Source organism: Prionailurus bengalensis, chromosome X, assembly GCF_016509475.1.
Source record: "Prionailurus bengalensis isolate Pbe53 chromosome X, Fcat_Pben_1.1_paternal_pri, whole genome shotgun sequence".
NCBI classification, from domain to species: Eukaryota; Metazoa; Chordata; class Mammalia; order Carnivora; family Felidae; genus Prionailurus; species Prionailurus bengalensis.
In genome coordinates this window covers 38968434-38985101 of record NC_057361.1, presented here as the reverse complement: position 1 = coordinate 38985101, position 16668 = coordinate 38968434, and positions in this window count along the sequence as shown.

The following is a 16668-nucleotide window of genomic DNA, read 5'->3' as shown; positions in this document are numbered from 1 at the left end:
TCCTTTGTGCCCTCGTAGCATCCTGTGGTGTTCTGGTCACAGTCCTCATCCCGATGTGCTGTAACTGGGTTTATTGGTCTCTGTCTTCCTCTGGTGTATCCAAAATGGCCGCATCAGGTGGTCCACCCATACAATGGAATACTATTCTGCCTTCTAAAGGAAGGAAATTCTGACACATGCTGTGACACGGGTGAACCTCGAGGACAGTATGCTAAGTGAAATAAGCCGGATGCAAAAAAGACAAATATTGTACGAGCCCACCAGTATGAGGTATTTAGAGTACCCAAGTTCACAGGGACCGAAGGTAGAATGGTGGTTGCCGGGGCTGGGGGAGGAGAAATTGGGAGTTCGTGTTTAACTGGTACAGAATTTCAGTGTTGCAAGATGAAAAGAGTTCTGGAGATGGGTTGCACAACGTGAATGTAGTTAATGCCACCGAACCGCACACTTAAAACTGGTTAAGATAGTAAATTTTATGTCATGTGTATTTTACCACATTGTAAAAAAAAAAAAAAAAAAACAAAAAACAAACGAAAAACTTTTAAGGCTACAACAGTATGTTGCATGCCCACATGTCCTTGTTAATCCATCATCAAATGATGGAGTCTACTGCTACTCTCCCTGAAGCTTTGCAAAACCACTGTGACTGCCTTGATAAATAGAATCCAGGAGAAACGCTGCTATGCGGCTTTCTGAGGCCGGGTCATAAAAGCTAACACAGCTTCTGCCTGGGAAATGGGCCTGGGGATCCCAGAGCTATCATGCGAGAACTCCAGCTACCTGGAGGCCACCGTGCTAGAGAGGCCACACGGAGAGACCACCTAGAGACGGAGAGAGATGCCTGACGAACAACTGTCCCAGACCCCAGCTGTTTGAGTCTCCCCAGTATCAACCACCAGATGTGAGTGAGCCTTGGATGGTTCCAGCCCCCACCCTTCCGAGTGCCCTCCCCCACCATGAGTAGAGCACGTATGAAGTCCCTCCTCTGAACCCTACCCATGTTACAGATTTGTGAGCAAAATAACATTTGGGGGGGGGGGAGGGAGAAGTGACCAATTTGTCCCGGCTTACCTGAGTCTTTCCTGGTTTTAATACTGAAAGTCCCACATCCCAGGAATCCCCTCGGTCCTGGGAAAATGGGATGGTTCCTATTACGGCTGGGTTGTGTGCCCCCAAATTCATATGTTGAAGCCCTCAGAACGTGAGTGTGTTGGGAAATAGGGTTTCTAAGGAGGTGGTGAGGTTAAAATGGGGTCATAGGGTGGGCCCTAATCCAATCTGACTGGTGTCCTTATAAGAAGGGATTTGGGCACAGAGAACGCACAGGCTGAGGGGTCACCGTGTGAGGACACAGCAAGAAGGTGGCCATCTGCAAGCTAAGAAGAGAGGTTCAGAAGAAGCCAATACTCCTGACGCCTTGATCTCCGACCTCCAGTCTCCAGAACTGTAAGAAAATACATTTGTGTTGTTTAAGCCCCCTGGTTTGTGATAGTTGGTATGGCGGCCCTAGTAGACTAATAGAGTTGGTCACCGTTTGGGAAGTGATTAGGTTTAGATGAGGTTTTTATGATGGGATTAGTCCCCTTATAAGAGCAAGAGTGAGAGGTCTCTCTTTCCGGGCACACACAGAGGAAAAGCCATGTGAGGGCATAGTACAAACCAGAAGCGGCTCCCCCCAGGAACCAAATCTGCCAGCACTTTGATCTTGGACTTCCAACTTCCAGAACCGTGAGAAATAACTCTGTGTTCTTTAAGCCGCCCCATCTATGGTATTCGTTATGGCAGTCTCAGCAAACTAAGTTACCCTGGTCGTTCTTAGATTGAAGCCCTGAGTTTCAGGGTGGGGTGGGCGGGGGGGGGGGGGGGGGCGGTTCTTACGTAGTAGCCAATCACCGGGCCAACTTGACAATGGACGTCTCGAGGGCCGGGATTTTATCTTTCATTATTATATTCCCAGCATTTCATACATAAATATTCTCCCCCCCGCCACCCGATGTCAGAATGACTAGCATAACAACTGGATACATTGTGGGGTGGGGGGGGGGCACACCTGTCCCAAATGGGCAGCATCTTAGGTGAATTGTATAATTGGATTTTAGAATGTCTGGATACATAAAACTGTGCCAAAACGGTTGACTTTAGCAGAGTAATTCCATCCCTTTCCTCCCGGCAGGCTCAAGCAATGTGACGCCTTCGATCTTTGCAATTGCTCAGTGACCTAATCAGACCTTTAGCAGACCCTCCCACCCGGCAGGGGCTATCGGAACCTATAAAAATCATCCTGGCTTACATCTGCTTCCCCAATCATGACTAGCTGGGATTTTGGACCACGATCTGTCTGTAATGATGCCTCTCTGCTCTCCGTAGCGTCCAGATTTATTGAATTTGAAAGTCTGGGATCCTTCTTGCTAAGGACGAACCCCCTGGGTTTACAAACTCCTCACCCAAGTCTCAATTCAGAGTCACCAACAGCTGCTCAGCATACGCGATGTGGGCTGCAGGTATACTTTGCTAGTAAAATAAACACCCGATTCACATGCGTGTGCGATCCAGAATATCACCCAGATGTGGGGACGAATACAATGGTATCATCTGTGGGAAAAGCACACTTCGCTGTTGCAATGGGCAAAGCCCTTGACAGAGATGATGTGCAGCTTGGCGTGTGACAGGCGGAGTCGTGAAGGCCACACCAGTGGATCCCACCCTTGAGCCACAGCCTGATTCTGTCATTGCTACAAGCTTGTTGATTTAGGGATAAACAATCTAGATTAAAAGAAAAAAAAATCCCACAGCTCTTTGCCCAGTTTGGAGCTGGGCTCTGTTTGCAGTCTCGGGATGTCGATGGTCAGTAGAATTGTCTTTGTCCAAGCAGGCAGGGCTGTGAGACACCGAGTCCACTCGGTTCTGGGCTGTCTGCTTCGAGCCTGTGCACGGCTACCTGAGCAAAGGCCAACAGTGGTGACGGGGGACAGCGGCAGAGACAAGAGCGACTTTCTGTCAGTGTCATGTCAAGGCCCCCAACCTCCCAGCTGGAGAGAGAGAGGAGGCAGCGGCTGAGAAGGAGAAGGTAATTTTTATGTTTTGAATATTTTATTGAAGTGTAATAGACAAACAGAGAAGTACATAAATTATAAATGTACAGCTCGATACATTTTCTCAAACTGAAAGCACTCACGTAACCAAACCAGATCAAGAAATAAAGCGTGACTGGAAGAATCCCAGAAGCCTCCTCGAACACTCCCCACTCACTATCCCTGTCCCCGAGGGAGACTTCTATCTTGACATCTAATAGTATCGGTAAAAGTTGCCTGTTTGAGGACGTTACATAAATCCAATCAATAGATACCCTTTTGGGGGGTCTAGTTTCTTTCTCTTTTTTGAGAGAGAGAAAGGGTGTAAGGGAGCGAGGGACAGAGAAAAGAGAGAGAGAGAGGTGGGGCTCACCTAAAGTGGGGCTCGAACTCACGAACCACCAGATCATGACCGAAGTCAAATGCTTAACCAACTGAGCCACCCAGGCGCCCTTGGGTCCAGTTTCTACTGCTTAACATCTTGTCAGTAAAATTCATCAAGACGTTGCATGAAGCGATAGACCCTTCATTCTCCTGGCTGTATAGTATCCCCTTTGTATGAGTACATCACGATTTATCCATCCTAATGTGGATGGGCATTCGGGTAGAGTACCTAGTTTTGACTATCATGGAGAGTGCTGTTGTGAACGTTCTAGCACTTATCTTTTGGTAATATGAGTACACATGTCTGTCGGATGGCGAGCTGGGGTCAGACTGGCTGGATCAGTGAGTAGGAGGCAACAGATCGTGGCCGCTCTAATCCATTTAGGAGACGCGTGGTTGAATATGGAAGCATAGGTGTTCGTTATTTTGGTATGGTGCCAGCCCAGGGCTAGTCTGAGGACATTCCAAGGGAAGAGGAGAAGGTACGGCCTTTCCCCCTTTGCTTTATTTTTGGAGCTTTCTCCTGCACACACACACACACACACACACGCACCCAGGCATGCACGGCACGGACTTGACTCTCATAACACGGGCTGGGAGGAAGAGGCTTCTTCTTGAGGTATAAAGAGGAACTGTCATAAAGACCGCCTTGCCCCCCAATTATGTCCCCCATTGGCCCGATGCTGATGTTGGAATTTCCTTGGTGAGACATGATAAGTGAATGACAGGCAGTTATGGAGAAGGTCATGTTTTAACTTGAGAGACCAAAGGAGGCCAGTCTGAATTCAGGCGCTGGGAGCACGGACTGGGCGCTAACACTGAACTGGTTAAGCCGGATGGATGCAGGACGGGGGAGTTACCGGGTCAGCACGGCACTGGGCATCCAATCTGAGTGCGGGTCCCTGTCCGAGTTAGCATTGGTGGCTGAATCGGAGATCAACCCTGGCACACATTGGAATCTCTTGGAAAGCGTTTAAAAATCCTGAAGTGCGGGCCACCCCCAGGCCAATCAAATCAGACACTCTGGAGGGGGGGTGAATCCCAGGAACCAGCACTTTCTAAAAATCTTTTGTTTTTTTAATGTTTATTTATGTTTGAGAGAGAGAGACAGAGACGGAGTGCGAGCAGGGGAGGAGCAGAGGGAGAGAGAGAGACACACACACACACACACACACACAGAATCCAAAGCAGGCTCTGGCTCCGAGCTGTCAGCACAGAGCCTAAGGCAGGGCTCGAACCCATGCACAAGATCATGACCTGAGCTGAAGTCCGACACTTAACCGACTGAGCCACCCAGGTGCCCCGGAACCAGCACTTTCTAAAGCACCCCCATCCCCAGGGGTTCCAGTGTGCAGCCGGGAGTTGATTTTGCTCCCCAGGGTAAATTTTGACCCCCGGGGGATATTTGGCGATGTCTGGAGACATTTTTCAGCTGCCACAGCTAACCATCCTACACCACGGGAGGGCCCCCACCTTGCCCCAAATGGCAATCCTACCTAAGTGGAAAAGCCCTGAGCTAAACAAAGTCTAGCCGAGTGGGACCCAGCACGATCTCTTTAAAAGTCTGAGGCTTTGTCTCAACAGGCTCCCTCGATTTGGATAATCTGGAGAGCAGGGATGACATTGCCTTTTCCTCTTCACCTCCCAAAAGAAGTCGCCTGCATGAAAAGAACCAGGAGAAGTGATATGGAAAAATTCACTTCCCCACCTGCAGGAACATCCCTGGGCTTGGGCCAGCTACCCGCGGCGTGTAGAATTAAGCATAATCCCCTTGAATCAAAATCCTTTTTCATAGGAGATTTGAAAAATTCAAATTGTTTTTCTCACCATACCGTAGGGCTTGTGGACAGGCCGCTGTTGGACTTCGGTGCGATGATACCCTAGATGGGGAGACAGAGAATGTTTTCACACAGCATAAAGAAAGGGCTTGAAAATGATCTGGACCCTCCCGGACATTGCCCCAGAATTTTATAGCACACATTCTCTGAACCACTCACTTAATTGAGATGCTGGCTTATAATAACATTTAAATGTATGACCTATTTGTATTTTACACCCTAAGGAGAAAGCTCTTGAGAGCAGGGACTCTGTCTTTTTTTTTTTTATAACACCTCCCTCCACAAATACACCCATTATACCCATGTCTAGCAGAGTGCTGTATATATTTTATTTTATTTTTTAATTGATTTATTTAACAAAAGAGAGAGAGACAGAGAGCGCACAAGTAGGGGAGGGGCAGAAAGAGAGAGAGAGAGAGAGAGAGAGACAGAATCCCAAGCTGGCTCCATGCTGTCAGCGCAGAGCCCAATGAGGGGCTCGATCCCACGAACTGTGAGATCATGATCTGAGCCAAAATCAAGAGTTGGACGCTTAACCGACTGAGCCACCTAGGCGCCCCGGTGCTGTGCATATTTTAAGGGTTCAGCAGGTGATTGTAAAAGGAAAGAGAATGAAATGGAGGCAGGAGGAAGAAAGAAAGGGAAGAGACAGAGGGAGGAAGGGAGAGAGGGAGGGAGGGAGAGAGGGAGGGAGGGAAGGAAGGAAGGAAGGAAGGAAGGAAGGGAGGAAAGGAGGAAGGAGACTTGATGTGAGCCCTGATAGATTTGGATCATCTAATTATACTAATATAATGACTTTCTACAAGATGTCCAATCATCCAGGAAACATAGGATAAATCTATTATCAAGCAGTCCAAATGTTTCTAGACTTGCTGGATGCTCCGAAGTATATGCATTTATGTATTTATCAATTTACACTCTTTTCTCTGTTTTTCCAGACTCTTCGGGTGTTCTGCAATATAGCTATTGTCATATATTCACACACACACACACACACACACACACACACACACACTATATATATATATATATAGCTTTTTTTCAGATTAACTATTGGACCCATTGCTTTAAGTTTAGGGCTATTTCATCTTCAAAGATATCTGGCATTTGAAGAAAAATTCAGTGAGTGTAGTATTTGAGATAGAAACGAATATATTATTGAAATATACATTTATCCTATGGGTTCTTCATTTTTCCGATACTCTTGTGCTAAAGAATTCGAAAAAAACGAAAAAAGGAAAAGACAACCCATCCATTATTTGGTGCCTTAAGGTTTGGGAGACCGTCTGCTGGAGAGGCTTATCAAAAGAGCAGGGCTCTGGGCCCTACTCCAGACTGGCTAGAGCAGCACCTTAGAACCCCCATTCGAAGCAAGCTTCCCTGGTGATTCAGCGCACCCAAGATCCGTTGTGTTAACAGCGACAGATTTTACAAGCCCCCGGTTTCGCTGCCTGAGCCGTGCAGATGTGTGGTGAGTAGCTAACTGAACGAGTCCCCTTGTAACCAAGGCCAACAAATAAAAGCAGCCAAGTGGAGAGAATTGCCATGGGCACTGGCAGCAGCCGGCTCACGGCCAGGAGCATCCTTTGGGGGCTGCTTTTATGAGAAGGAGAAATATGCAGTTTGGTTCCTGGAGGAAGCGTCTTGCAATAATAATAATAGCTGCAGAAATAGCAATAATAATAAATAGCGGTCACTGAGGGCTTACTAAATGTGACACGGCCTGCTAGGCACATTCCTTGTACATGTGTCTGACCCTCCCAGTGAGTCTAAGAGGCAGGTATGGTTATGATCTTCATCTTACAGGTGAGGAAACCGAGGCACGGAAAGGCAGCTCGATCGAGGCTCGGTCGGTTAAGCGTCCGACTTCGGCTCAGGTCACGATCTCGCGGTCCGTGGCCTCAAGCCCCACGTCGGGCTCTGTGCTGACAGCTTCAGATTCTGTGTCTCCCTCTCACTCTGCCCCTCCCCCTCTCACACTCTGTCTCTTTCTCTCTCAAATATAAATAAAAAAAAATTTAAAAAAGAAAAGAGAAGAAAGAAAGGCAATTCGACCAAAGAAGTCAACTCCTGAAATGAAGGCACCTAGAGAAAACTCAATAATAACAATGACTAGGAGGAAAACGTCCAGCAATAATTAAGGTTCCTAAATAGATCAAGAGAAGAAACCGGATGCACGAAACAAGAACATGACGTGATCCGCTAGAACAGACCGGCGAGACGTCCAAGGTCTCGGAAATTGAAACAGGGCGCCTCAAACGTTTAGGAGAGGGTGGCGGGATCCAGTTTGCAAATGACCTCTCAGGAGACACAACAGAAACGACCGAGACATGCCACGATTTCTGGGCAACCAGAAAACCGGGACGAAGGCACGTTTCGGCAGCCTTGCCCTTTCTGTGGGAGGCAGGGGTGGTATTCGGCCAGCGTCACGGCACAGAGCCACCTTTGGTCAGTACCTGTACGTGCGTCGAGCCTGGCACCATGTGGGCAGCTCCAGCACGGTAACCTGGACCACTCGGACAGCAATCCCCGAGAGCTTGCGGCCAACCGCGGCTGGGACGGACATTAACCGCCCCATCCCTCTGTCCCCCCGAGAGAGAGACTGGGGGTGCTCTGGGGTCTTGACACTCAAGGACGGGGTTACCTTAGCTGACACTGTTGTTACATAAACATGATTTCATTTGAACTCATGGCACGTCCGCAAGTTCATTACCGCCGTGAGTCTACAGACGAGGAAATGCCGAGGCTCTAATACGGAGGTTAGAAGACGCGCCCCGTTGTAAGTGGCTGCGCTGGGGATGCAGAGCCAGGCCTCGTCGGTTCCAAGGCTCACGAGTCTCCCACGAGACCAGGTCCCACGGAAGGAATGATATGCCACGTTCAAGGTTTCGACCCCGGGCTGAAGGCACTGCACTTCCAAACTGCTGGCTTTGACATGGCGGGAAAAAAACTCTAGTGTGGAGTCATTTTTGGTCTAAGGGTAGGTATTTATCTCCATAGTATCTCCTGATGGCTGGACGCTTTTTCTTCTCTCTTCCTCCTCTCCCTCCTCCCCGTCCCCGCCCTCCTCCACCTCCTCCTCCCCTTCTGCTTCAGTTCCAAAGCCTATTCTGTTTCCTTCCATAAGCAAAGCAAGCCTGAGATATAGACAGCCTCATTTATTCAAACTATAAAGGAAGAGCCCTGGGAAGTTAATCAGACTGCCAGGAATCTGGAATTTGCTGGTGAATGGACATTTGGCTGCGCATGGTAAATTCTCAGCTAATTGAAAGCAGATAACGAGAGTAATGCATCCACCTTGAAAAACATCACATTCCTAATAAATAATTGGAAATGGCCATCTTTTGACATATGAACTGAGAAGATAAAGTCTTAAATAAATTCTGAGCTAATTCCTGTCACATCTATTACACTGTATTTAGCATTTGTGCTATATGAGAAGATTAAAAGCCATAAATCTCTTTGCCACACTATCTATGGCTGTGGTTTAAACCCAGAATAAATAGGAGTGGGGTCCTTAGAATGCCTCGTAGAATATTGGCTCCCATGGTTTTAAGGTGGTGTGTATGCAGGGGGGTGGGGAGGGGAGAGGGGTTCTTATTTCCCTCGTCTTCATCTGGGCCCAGAGTCAGAGGAAACATATTTAAAGACATCCAGGAGTCATCCCAGTCACCTGACGGTTGACACAAAGTGCATCTTCCAGGAGGTTCTTGCCAGCCCCAGTGTGATCCGTGGGCCAGAAAAGCATGGGCATCACCCGAGACCTTGTTAGAAATGCAGAATTTCAGGCCTCATCTCAGAGTCCTGATTTTAACAGGATCCCCAAGCAGCTCCTGTGCACATTAACCTTTGGGAGGTGTCGCTGTAACGTTCAATCCAGGACGATTCTAGATAACTTGAACAATAGTAGGGCCAACTGCTTTGCCATGAGAGCTGGACTCTGCCTCCTGCCCAGACTCTGTCTTGGTGCTGAGGGTTCCAGAAGCCAGATCCTTGTCCTGCTCTACTCCCTGCCCCCTACTCTTCAGTTCAGTCTCTCTCTCAGGGGGCCCCAAACTGGGTCCCATTTCCTCTGGACTGAAGATCTCTCCCTAGCCAGGCCCGTCCTCAGCCTCCGGGGCTCTCTCAGGCCCATGTACCTACGGGTCCATGCCTGTTGCCAGCTTCCTCGGACGGTACCCAATGGCATGCTTGGTAAGGCGAGGGTGCCGCGGTTGGTAGGGAGCCCACCCCTGGACTACCGAAGGGGGAAGCAGAAAACCTCTCTAACATCTGCCCCTGCTCTGGAATCCTCTCGGATTTCTGGGCGATGCAGACTTACTGAGATTTCTCACGTCAGGTACTTTAGTTTTTTTCTTTAATGTTTACTTGTTTATTTTGAGTGCGAGCGAGCGAGCGAGCGTAGGCAGGGAATTGGCAGAGAGAGGGAGGGAGGGAGAGAATCCCAAGCAGGCTCCGCACTGTCAGCACAGAGCCCGACTCGGGGCTCGATCCCACGAACCGTGAGATCATGACCTGAGCCGAAGTCAGCTCAACCAACTGAGCCACCCAGGACTGATCTCCTTCCTCTTGCTTTCTGGGTGTTTCCCGAGTTTTACTAGAGTATTTCAATGCCTTGGTCCCCAGCTTTCTGGGTAGCTTCTTCCCTGGAATTCTCCATACGCAAATTCCATTATGTATAAACATCAACATGTTGAGCAGACTTATTGTCCTGTCCCCCAGGTCACTAACGGAAAGGCTAAAAATGTAACAGATCCAAGACTGACCTTCAGGGCCATCGTGCATTCAAGTGTGAGCTTATGTACTACCTCCCCATGGGTAGTAGAGTATGGCTGTTTAGAGCACTGCATTTATTTGTCCAGCCTTGGGTCTTGATGGGCAATGTAGATGAAGATACTCTGTGAATGTTATGTCCCGGTGCTGTTTCCAAAATGTCACCAGGCAGAGTAGTATAAAGGATTGGATGGACAGATCTAGGATTTAGAAGCAAGATCTGTCACTTACTAGCTGAGGGACCTTGGGTGAGGCACTCAGCTTCTCTGAACCTCAGTTGTCTCATCAATGAAACGGAGATAATAATGACGACTACACAAAGTTGTCAGGATTAATGGCGTTTGTCAGGTGTGTGGCACATCCAAGAGACTGCCGTTTGATGACCACTCCGTTCATAATGAGTCTCTCTGAGTACGAACTTTAAGCTTGTGCCCTCCCCAGGAACTGTGTGGTTTGGACCACATGGATTTTTCCACTTTGCCAATGCATCTGTTGTTCACAACAAAGTCAAAGGCTCTTTCAAGTCGAGAACAATTGCATACGTTATCCCGCAACTTTAAGATGAGAAATCCTGTCCCGTTAATTTCTGACAAAACTAAGAAGATTATTTTCCTGTATCCATTTTCTTCTTAGGACGTAACAGCTTATCTTGCTGCAATTTTCTTCCTGTCTTTTCTGAAAACCAGAAATGACAGGTGCAGTTCTCTAATTTCTGGGGCCATTCCCCTTCAGTTTTTGTTATGCAAGATTTGCACTTTTATTATTCCCATACAACTTTATTAGTCCAGACCTCCTTCCAGGTGGTGGGCCAGTCACTTCCATGTATCCTGGAGTGAGACCACAGGTCTGGTCCAGTCCCATATACCCGGACCATTAGAAAATGAACTTGCCCCATGCCCAACACCACAACACGCTGTTATCATGCTCCCCATCTCGGACATGGCCTGTCCTTGTTTCCAGTTCCGTGGTCATTCATTCACGGCTAGTTTGATCTACTTTAGGTCATTAGTGAAGATGTAAATTAAGGACTTATCTGATGGCAAGGCCCTCTCCCTACAGTTGGCTTGTTGGAAAGCTCTGGAATGCTGAAAAAGGACACTTCCCGCTATGCCAATGAACTATCCCCTTTCAGTGAATGACAGAAATGGTTGGCCCAGGGGATGTAGAACATGTTTACATGTTTGATGTCTAATGATGAGTTTGTTCCAGAGCCTAAGGAAATGTTTGAATCTGGACCCGGAGGTTGCTCAATGGATTCAAGCAGGTTGAAAAATCACGAACAAAGGGATGTTGGGATAACGCAAAGCGTCCTGCTTAAGTTCACCCTTCCATGGCTTTCTAACTTATGAAAGACATGTCTAACAAAGCAAATGAGTCTTTTCTACCATTTTTATTTATGGCCTAGAATATCAGCTTGCGACACCTAGTATATTCGTGGATCTAGGCATTGATCATTAATGGCTGGTAATATCACAAAGAGACAACCAGATATTATGTCCTCCTTGATGGAAGAACACCCCCCCCACACACACACACACATACACTTATGAAGTAATCTTATCAAAAAGAACAAACGTGGTGGGGCAGCTGGGTCGCTTGGTCGGTTAAGCCTTCAACTCTTGGTTTCGGCTCAGGTCCTGATCTCATGGTTCATGAGTTCCAGCCCCACGTCGGGCTCTGTGCTGACAGCGTGGAGCCTGCTTAGGATTCTCTTTCTCCCTCTCTCTCTCTGCCCCTTCCCTGCTTGCACTCTCTCTGTCTCTCTCAGTTATAAATAAATAAACTTAAAAAAAAAAGAACAGGGGTGCCTGGGTGGCGCAGTCGGTTAAGCGTCCGACTTCAGCCAGGTCACGATCTCCCGGTCCGTGAGTTCGAGCCCCGCGTCGGGCTCTGGGCTGATGGCTCAGAGCCTGGAGCCTGTTTCCGATTCTGTGTCTCCCTCTCTCTCTGACCCTCCCCCATTCGTGCTCTGTCTCTCTCTGTCCCAAAAATAAATAAAACTTTGAAAAAAAAAAAAAAAAAGAACAGATCTGAATCTGATAAAAATCTCTAGACCGTGCTACCAATTTACAGGATGAAGGCAGAAGACATATTAAATGAGACCATGGCAATGCCATCAGCAATGCCATTGTCCTCTGGGATGGCTACAGGACAAGAAAAAAGAGAGAGGAGGAACGTACAGAATTAAAGAGATTGAAGAGACAAATTATTCAACCACAACATGCTGACTTTATTTAGATACTAGTGCAAACAAAACTGGTTAAAAGGTTTAGGAGATCAATGGAGATTTGAGCTGTATTTGAGGGTATTTGATGATCTTAAGGAATTATTAATTTTTTAAGGTATGATAATTGTGGGGTGCTTACGTTTTTTTAAGTACCCTTATCATTTGGAGATGCATACTGAAATATTTACAGACAAGATGATCTTATGTCTGTGATTTGCTGCAAAATAATATGAGAAAAGAAGAAGGGAGTGGGGGTTACAGGTGAACGGAGATTGGTACTTGTTGAGATTAGGTAATAGGGGCTTGTCAGGCCATTCTCTTTACTTTTGTATCTTTAAGTAGATTTCAATAATGACCATAATGGTATACCAAGGCACTGTGAGATCCTGCATCTCAAAAGAGAGAGCGAAATCGAGAAGTAGTTTGTAATGATGTTAAGTATCAGGCACTACGATAGGCACTATATTTGAATTCTGTCCCGTACCTTACATATGCTTCCAAAAGAAGTGGATTAACCCGCTAGAAACCAGAGTTTCAACAAAGCTCGAACCTGGATCTCGCTCAAGGTTCTGAAATCGGTACTCAGCAGGGCCTGGCTCTGAACCCAACACTTCGTGCCTTAAGATTTGTACTTTTAACTCCCAAGCTGTATGTCTACTGTGTACAGGTGTAGAAGAAACAAATAAAGCGGGGCGGGGGGGGCAACACATATTATCTCATTTTAATCCTAACTCGAAACCTTTGGGTAGGCATTATTATCTCTGGCATACAGAGGGTGAAATTGAAGCTGAGAAAAAAATAACTTTCTCAGAGTTACCTAGCTACTAAGTAAAGGATCTGGAATATTCATCTGGTTCAGTCTGATGTCAGCACATCCTGGAGCCACTCTTAGGACAATGGGGGAAAAATACATGTGTAAACAGTACGTAGTAATTGGTGTCATAATGTGGTCATTGACGTTCGCTTGGCCGTATTGCCTTTAAAAGGTGAGGGGGGCTCCCACCTTCATTTCTTCAACAAACTAAGGATCTCCAAACTTCCGTTTTAACATCGTTTTTGTAGCAAATGCTTTTGGCGCCCCGCACCAGAACACGCATTGACAGGGTCCCACCCCCAGGGTCAGCCGTTTCTATCCGCTTTCAGGAACTTAGCATCTAGGACAGTCCAGAATTATATGTGTGTGTGTGTGTGTGTGTGTGTGTAGTTAATACTCTGGGAGGGCAGGTATGGGAAAGCAGGGCATGGAGAAAGACCCTCCACGATTGGGAGATGGGAGTCACAAGCTAAATGCTCCAGGTTTCCATCTTTTGAAGGAACAATTCCAATTCTGAGACACATCGGGTAGTTCCCCAGAAGGTCTCTGCTAAGCCTGAGCCTTGCGTTACTCACAGAGGTAACCAGTTCAACAATATAATTTGTCTTCATTCCATCTCACACTCCCTGTTCCTCCGTGCTTGCTTCCAGAATCACCTACCAGATGAAATCCCTGCACCCAGATTCCTGTCTTGGCTCTGCTTCCGGTGGAACTTGAATCTTTCTTTCTCAATTCAAAAAAAAAAAAAAAAAATCGGAGCCCACTCCTAATGTACGCGTATCTATTCACTTGGTTATATATACAGTGAAACATACACTAAGCGATTCTGAAAGGGTGATATAAACATAAAACGGGCGATGTTGTAAAAATAATTTTTAAAAATTTCTGCTTTCACATGTTCAGTACTTACAATACTTATAAAGGATGAATATGTAGTTATTGAGGATGTATACTCTAAACATTTTCCTGATGGGTTGCACATAAAAAAAAATGGAGTGATCGCGGCTCTCCACTGTCTTTGGCCATCCTGTGTTTTAAATAGAGCTTTTTTTTTTTTTTTTAATTTTTTTTTCAACGTTTATTTATTTTTGGGACAGAGAGAGACAGAGCATGAATGGGGGAGGGGCAGAGAGAGAGGGAGACACAGAATCGGAAACAGGCTCCAGGCTCTGAGCCATCAGCCCAGAGCCCGACGCGGGGCTCGAACTCATGGACCGCGAGATCGTGACCTGGCTGAAGTCGGACGCTTAACCGACTGCGCCACCCAGGCGCCCCAATAGAGCTTATTTTTTAAAGGAGCTTTAGGTTCACAGAAAACTTGAGCAAAAAAGTCAGAGAATTCCCATCCATCCCCTGCTCCCACATACCTACAACCTCCCGCACTGTCAACATCTTGCATCAGCGTTGTACATTTATTACAATCAATGACCCCACCTTGACACATCATCACCCAACGTCCATGGTTCACATTAGGATTCACTCTTGGGTACATTCTATGGGTTTGGGCAAATTTTAATGGCATGTATCCACCATTATCATAACATATAGACTAGTTTCACTGCCCTAAAGCATCCTCTCTGCCCCAACTATTCTTCCTTCCCCCTCCCCTAACCCTTGGCAACCACTGGTCTTTTTATTGTCTCTATAGTTTTGTCTTTTCCAAAATGTCATATAGGTGGGGTATACAGTCCGTAGCCTTTTCGGATTGGCTTCTTTCACTTAGAAATATGCATTTGAGTTTCTGAGAATCTTTTCATATGCTCATTTGCCATCTGTACATCTTTGATGAGGTAGGTGTCTGTTCAGATATTTTGCCTATTTAGTTAGTTATTTAGACCTTTTAATCTTAAACATTTTTTTAAATTTTGAGATAATAGTTCTACATGCATTTGTCAGAAATACTGAAGACAAATATCTTGTATCCTTTATTTTCACTGATGCTACTATATTTAAAAAAAAAACCCACCAAATAATATTTTACCCGTCTTTAGATCAGGTTTTTGTTTTCTCATTGTTAAATTTTAGGAGTTCTTTGTACATCTATCAGGTATGTCTTTAACAGACATCTCCCCCCCAGTCTGTGGCTTGTCTCCTCATTCTCTTGACAGTGTCTTTCACAGAGTGGAAGGTTTTACTTTTGACGAAATCTAGCTTATCACTGATTTTTTTCGTGGATTCTACCTTTGGTGTTGTACCTAAGTCACCGCCAAACCCAAGGTCATCTAGATTTTCTCCTATGTTATCTTCTAGGAGTCTTATAGTTTTGCATTTTACACTTAGGTCTATGATCCACTTTGAGTTAGATTTTGTAAAGGGTAAAAGATCTGTGTCTAGGTCCATTTTTTTTTTTTTTTTTTGGATGTGGGTCTTCAGTTGTTCCAGTAACATGTGTTGGAAAGACGATCTCTTCTCCACCATATATTGTCCATGTTCCTTTGTCAAAGATCAGTTGACTATATTTGTGTGCGTTTATTTCTGTGTTGTCTCTTCTGTTCCACTGCTCTATGTGTCTATTCTTTCACCAATATCACACAGCCTTATTGTAACTTCATAGAGTAGGTCTTGGGATAGGGAAGTGTTGGTTCTCCAAGTTTGTTTTCCTTCTTCAATACTGTGTCGGCCATCCTGGGTCTTTTGCCTCTCCATGTAAACTTTAGAATCGTTTTGTCGATATCCACAAAGTCACTTCCTGTGATTTTGATCGGGATCGTGTGGAATCTACAGATCAAGTTGGGAACAGCTGACGTCGTCACGATACTGAACACTCCTCTCCATGAACAAAGAACGTCTCTTCAACTGATTCAGTTCTTTGATATCTTTCATCAGAATTTTGTCGTTTGCCTCACATATATCTGACGCATACACTGGTAGATTTCTATCTAAGGGTTTTATTCTTGGAGGCGCTAACGTAAGTGGTACCGGGTTTGGTGGGGGGTTTTTTCTTACACCAAGAGAATTTTATTTTATTATTTTTTATTAAGTTTTCAATTTTCATTCTGGTGTAGTTAACATACAGTGTAATGTTAGTTTCAGGTGTACGATATAGTGATTCAACCGTAGTCATCATGACAAGTGCCTCCTTATCCCCATCACCTACTTCACCCATCCCCACACCCAACTCCCCTCTGGCAACCATCAGTTTGTTCTCTTTAGCTACGAGTCTGTTTCTTGCTTTGTCTCTTTCTCTCTCTTTTTTTCCCTTTGCTCGTCTGTTTTGTTTCTTTAATTCCACATATGAGTGAAATCACGTGGTACGTTCCCTCCGACTGGCTTATTTCACTTAGCGTTATGCTCTTTCCCTCCATCCGTGTTGTTGCAAATGGAAAGATTTCATTCTTTTTACGGCAGAATAATATTCCATTGTGTATATATGCCACATCTCCTTTCGCCATTCGTTTATCAGCGGACACTTGGGCTGCTTCCATAATTCAGCTATTATAAATAATGCTGATATCAAAATAGAGGTGCATGTATCCCTTTGAATTCATGTTTTTGGGTTTGGGGGGTAAATATGCCATACTACAATTACCAGATCATGGGTTAATTCTGTTTTTAACTTTT